Consider the following 6,357-nt stretch of genomic DNA (forward strand, 5'->3'; position numbering starts at 1 on the left):
ATTTCATACAGGTACCTACAGGCTATAGGTAGATTTCTCAATTTATAAAATCTGTCTAGATGTAGTGCCGACGTTTATGTTTATTTAATATATTATATTCTTATAAAGACCTGAAAACTAGAACATCTTCGATGCATTTCTCATCATATAACAAAACAAAACAAAGTGTTAATAAAAAGATTATATCAATCTCGAGAAACTAGATAAAGAAAAAATATTCATGAAAAAAAAAACATAGCAAGATAACAATCCTCTAAGAGTCAATTTTAAATGAATAATAATATTAAAAGTTCAACTGAATATCATAAACATATTGATAAGGTAACCAAAATCTTGCATTGGAATAAGGTTTGATTTTTACAGTTCATTGCAGAGATTGCTTGTAAAGTAACCTATACCGGTCAGAGTGTTGTTGTTGAATAGGTGATATTGATCTGTGTTCAGGAAAAACTCACCTGACTAGCAGCATCTTCAGCAAGATCAATATTATGCAAGCAGGTCCAAACTATCAAAGAACACCAACAGAAAAAATTCATCAATGCTAGAGCATAGTTGGTACCAGTGTTATCGTCCAAGATTGTAAGAACAGAGTATAAACAGAGAAGGAAATTGAAGGCCAACAAAGTCATTTTCATGAAAAAAAGCTTGCTAAAGAGCTCGTAAAATTTAACGTGAAAAATAGAAATCCTATCAGGAAATTGGTAAACTCTCATAGAATAGGGGAGATCAGTATTTTGCTCTGGGTTTCTTGACACTATATCGGAGAAATGATTTGCGATGCTGTAGCAGGAAGAATAAAACAGCTGGAATTGGATATCCACAATATGAGCGGGATATGTGAAGAAGAAGGCTTTTGCTACCCTACTCTCATATTTATAATAAAATGATATAGCCATGGTGAGGATATTAGCAAAAACGACCCAGATCATCTTCAGGTAAACGTTCTGGAGTACGGACCTGGTTTTTGTGAGGTATCCGTTTGAAGTGATCGTGTTTTGGATCTCCTGAATTTCCGAGACTGATTCTACAATTTCATGTTGTACGAAGTGAAGGTTGAGGATAGCTAAAAATCCATAGCAATTGAGATTTATCAAATACAAATACTTTGCCATATTGTATGCGCTCATATTTGGGAAACATCTTGCAGCCAAATAGATATCGAATGAAAACAGAAAGAATGCGATGAGTACTCTGAAATATTTCTTTTCGACATTGAAATGATTTTTGTGTGTTTTGATAACTGGGAACATTTGAGCATATCTCCATATTTTGAATATTCTTGTCATAAGGCGTATGAGATCTCTCTTTTCCTTATGTATAAGAATCGAATTCATCATTACGATTCAAATTAAGCCACTATCCATCAACTGGGCACAAAATTAGTAATGAGTACATTCTGTCAATTGGTGTTTCAGTAAGATAATGAATGACGGATAATGGATTATTGACAATCCTGTCCTTCATCGACAATATTAATTCATTTACCGTACTTATTTGATTATAAATAACAAGCAACTGCGGAAGTGTCCCAAAACTAATACTCAAATATTAGGCATGTTTTTATACAGAGGGTGATTCATTGAGAAATACGCATACAATCAGGGTAGGTGGAGGACACCGAGGTGCTTCTAAAAAAATATATTTTATGGGTCTACCATTTTCTGTGAGCAAGATACAGGCTGATTTACTAATTTTCTCAATTTTTTTCAGTTAATTATAACTAAGAACCACTCCATATATTCTTGTGATATCTGATTCGTATGTTCTTTGTCAGGATGCTATCGATTAACATTAGACAAAAAAAGTCTCATTTCAGGTCCAACTCTAAAATATTTAATGAGTAGGTTTCAAGTCGAAACTACAACTTGTACATCAATAATTTGAAATTTCATTCCCAAATTTGGAAAGACAAAAAATAAGTACCTATATAAGATTAAATGTATTTGGTATTTTCGCATATAATTTTTTTACCTGTTATCTTGAGTCAAATCTAGACATATTTGATTGAATTTAGGTGACACAAAATTGAAGAAAAATGAAATGTTTCTCCCAAATAATAATTTTTCAGCTTTAATCATCAACTTTTTTCGATTCTCTTAATTTCTAGATCCCAACCTTATTGAAAAATTGGACAAATTTTATAATTAATGAGTGTCAAACATCTTATATGCGCAAATTTGATAATAATATGAAATAATTTGAAAAATAAATGAAAAAGGAAGAATGTTCAATTCAACTTCTTTTCAATTCGATTCTAAAAACAACAGGCTACTAGATATTGAAAAGGATTTCAAAACCAGAGTTCATCTACAGGCCTGCTGCCGAAGAAACTAACAGATAATTCGAAGAAACTCATATTAGACGAAAATATCTCTCGATATAATTGTTTTTGTAACATATATACAAGCAATAAGAAAGAAGACCAGAACACTGCAGAGTTTTCAAGCTAACCTTTCAGATTATCGTGTTATGATACAGAAACTGGGGCTTTGAAAGGAGCAGAAACAACTATACAAACCCTTTGTGACTGTGCCTTCTCTATATTTCTAACCTTCAGAAGGTTTAAATTTTACGGTGACTTTTGGTTCATTGCAGCTTGTTTGTAAAGTAACATTTACCGCCCTTAAAGAGTTGCATACCTTTGACTTTGATAATGTGACGGTTCTTGGACAGCAGAGTATTTTAAAAAAGAGATTAATTCACGAAATGATCTCTATTGTCCAAGAACCCAAATCCATAAATAAGAGGACTGATATAGAGCAGCTAAACACCGCATATTATAGTTTGGTAAAGAAAATGAAGAGAATAAAAAGGTAAATCATTTCTATTTCGATGACCATTCTTGTCCTTGTTCTTTGTTTCATATCATGTTAAGTATCTGTGTTTTCGGTTGACACCTGAACGGATGGTTCATATTACGCTTGGCATGTTGATTATATTATTTTTGTTTATATACGAAGAAATAAATGTATCGCTCAGTTTCTGAATTGCTTGAGTTATTGGAATTTTTATTTAAAGTTGACAAGGGACCGAGTTGATATTGTAAGTAATTTCATGTTCAAAAAGTGTTTTTTATGTGTTTATTTAATGATTGTTTTTTTTATTTTGTGAATTGTTCTCTCACACCCTCAGAAATCGTACAAATCTGCCTTCTATTTTCATAGTTGTTGTTATTAACTGAAATGTTGTGACTCTTGTTAGTTTGTATCATATTATGTTGTCATTGTTCAACTCAAGACAAAACAATAATAGCTCCTCAATTAATGTGAATTTTGTATCGCTCTTCCAGAGCCCTGAGGAAGGTTTTAAATAAACCGAAACGTCGGCGTGGTATCGAATTGATTGTCCTTTCTTCTGGCCTCATCCCATCAATTTTACTCTTAATTTTCAAATATAAACAGAAGGCCGTGTATATATCCTTCATTTACCGCCTATAGTGTTGTTGTAAAGTGGGTGTTCAAAAACCTTTCAATTTGTGTTCAGAAAAAACTCACCTGACTTGCAGCACCTTCAGCCAGACCAATATTGTGCAGGCACGTCCAAACTATCAAAGAACCCCAACATAACAAATGAATCCATGCTAGACCATTGTCGGTAACAAAGTTACTGTCAAACACTGTGAGAACAGAGTACACACACAGAAGATAATTAAAGGCCAACAAAATCATTTTCATGAAAATAAGCTTGCTGAAAAGCCCGTAGAATTGAACGTACAGATTATAAATCCTATCAGGTAGTTGGTGTACTCTTATAAAATTAGAGAGATCAGTATTTTGTTCAGGATTTCTTGACACTATATCGAAGAAATGATTCGCGATGCTGTAGCAGGAAGAATAAAACAGCTGGAATTGAATATCCACAATATGAGCGGGATATGTGAAGAAGAAGGCTTTTGCTAACCTACTGTCATATTTATGATAAAATACTACAGCCACAGTGACGATATTAGCAAAAAGGACCCCGACCATCTTCAGGTAAATGCTCTGGAGTACGGACCTGGTTTTTGTAGGGTATCCGTTTAAAGTGATCGTTTTCTGAATCTCCTGAATTTCCGACACTGATTCAACAATTTCATCTTGTACGAAGTGGAGTGTTAGGATAGCTAAAAGTCCATAGACATTGAATAGCATCAAATATAGATACTTTGTCATATTGTATGCGTTAATTTTTGGAAAACTACTTGCGACCAAATAGATATCGAACGAAAACAGAAAGAGTGCGATGAGTCCCCTGAAATCTTTCCTTTCAACTTCAAAACGGTTTTTGTTCGTTTTAATAACTGGTAGCAATTGAGCATAACTCCATATTTTGAATATTCTAGCCATAAGGCGTGTCAAATCGCCCTCTTCCTTATGTATCAGAATAGAATTCATCATGAGGATTCTATATAAGGCACTCTACATCCACTGGACACTAAATTAGTAATGAACTTCTTATAATGACTGGTATATCAGAAAAGGATAATACATGATAGATAATGAATTATTGACAACGCTGTCTCAGACAAACAATATTAATTGAATTATTTGATTACAGACCAGCAACTGCCAAAATGTCTCGAAACTAATACTCAAATATTATAAATTGAAGCATGGCATGTGAGACGAAAATTTGGAAAACTGCAAACACTGATACTAATGCATTGGCAGAATTATATTAATTGGGACACTTGATTGAGTGGTGTTCATTTCAATTATTCTCCTAATGGAAGTTATATTTCGTAGAATCACCTTGATTTAAATTAATTCGATGTTTGTATAGATATAAATACACGTAACCTTCTTCATATTGTTATCGTAACATGTTAGTTTCTGTGTTTTGTTTCAAATCTTATATCACTATTTTGTGTATGTATTCTGAATAATCACCTACCTCAGTCACCTACTGTACATGTAATTGCCCATTTCAGAGTCATGAAGAAGACTTTATATGTACGTGAAAACTGGTTGGCGTTGTTTTACAACACAATTTCTTATATTCGAAAATTATAACAGAACAATAGGATGATCAAAGGATACATTTTTAGCCAGATGATTTTTGTCTATTGTTTAAGTTGACACTTGCATGAGAATATAATGAAATACTACACATTCTATTTTTTTCTTTCTCTTCAAATATCTGAGAATATCCTCCACTCTTGAAGTTCATTGAGCATTGGATCTACTTCCCTCCATTTCTCTGAATTGAATCAAATAAACCAAATATGTGGTTATGCCAGCTACCATCTGTAAAAAAAACATGTGAATTTTACTTGTGATACTAATAGATAGCCCAAACATTTTCGAATATATAGTTTCCTAATTTGAAATATTGTTACTTGGAGAACTTACCGAATAAATCAATGTCCAATCAAGGGGAAAGAAGCCACAGACAGAAAATTTCAGTTCGTTCAGTTTTGATTTCAACAGGAACAATTCCATCTGTGGAAGAGGAAAAGTAAAATAGGTTTCTTCTTTTTTAAACATTTTTCATTCTTATATTGGGATAAATTCTTTTATTTATTATTTCAAATATGAAAATATCACTTACACTTTTATAAGGTAATTTTTTACGACCTATTGTTGTTTGTATATCATAAATATTTTCCACGGCCAGTTTACTCTGTAAGAATAAAAGATAAATAGTCAGCAAAATTCACGATAAACAATCCATCGATTCCAAAGATCATGATGGAATCTATATTGGACATATAGAAGGCGCGGTTCTTTTTCTGGATGGCATTTTGATATAAGTAGTAAAAATAAAACATTATGATTTAAAATGAGGCCATCGACTTGGCACAAAATTGGTAAAATGAGTTCACTAGGCTCCACAAGGGCCTTAATTACAGATGCCTGCTTGATATAGTGTCTGAACTCATCTAGCTAGGGAAGTTGTTGCATACCTGTCTACATATATTAACAGCCTGACCAATAGTGAATAAAATCTTGGAGACCTCCATGACCGCCCATGATGTCATTGACGTACATGCGAAAAACAAAAAAGTGAGATTCAATTTCCTATTTGCCAACTCCATACCCAGGAACAAGAATATTGTGATACTACTCCAGATGTAGCCACATTTCACAAAAATTATACAGTTGAATTCCTTCATGAATTTGACTATTGTCATTTTCAAATTGTCAATTACTTTATCACACTCCCTCATATTGCTCTCTCTATGAAGACTAGACCTTAAATACTCATTCGTTTTTTGAAGGTGATGCAAGATAGAGTACTGAACGGTGACTGAAAGTTGTTGGACCTGGATATCCAATAAATAATTAAGGTGGTCAATAGCTATACCCACAATTGTTACGTCCAGGGTTATCATGACCAAGAATAAATCACAACATAATAACAAAGCATTAAGAGTAG

General features: G+C 33.0%; 1 long non-coding RNA gene across 1 annotated transcript; it reads right to left on the reverse strand.

Annotated features, from left to right (window-relative positions):
* Window positions 1–5,161: 5,161 nt before the first annotated feature.
* Window positions 5,162–5,942, reverse strand: LOC123320497. The gene is made up of 4 exons (XR_006538771.1): window positions 5,885–5,942; window positions 5,530–5,601; window positions 5,331–5,420; window positions 5,162–5,225 (listed from the first exon to the last, which is right to left on the reverse strand). It is a non-coding gene; the product is annotated as an uncharacterized LOC123320497 (long non-coding RNA).
* Window positions 5,943–6,357: the final 415 nt, after the last annotated feature.

Source organism: Coccinella septempunctata, chromosome 9 (genome assembly GCF_907165205.1).
Source record: "Coccinella septempunctata chromosome 9, icCocSept1.1, whole genome shotgun sequence".
Classification (NCBI taxonomy): Eukaryota; Metazoa; Arthropoda; class Insecta; order Coleoptera; family Coccinellidae; genus Coccinella; species Coccinella septempunctata.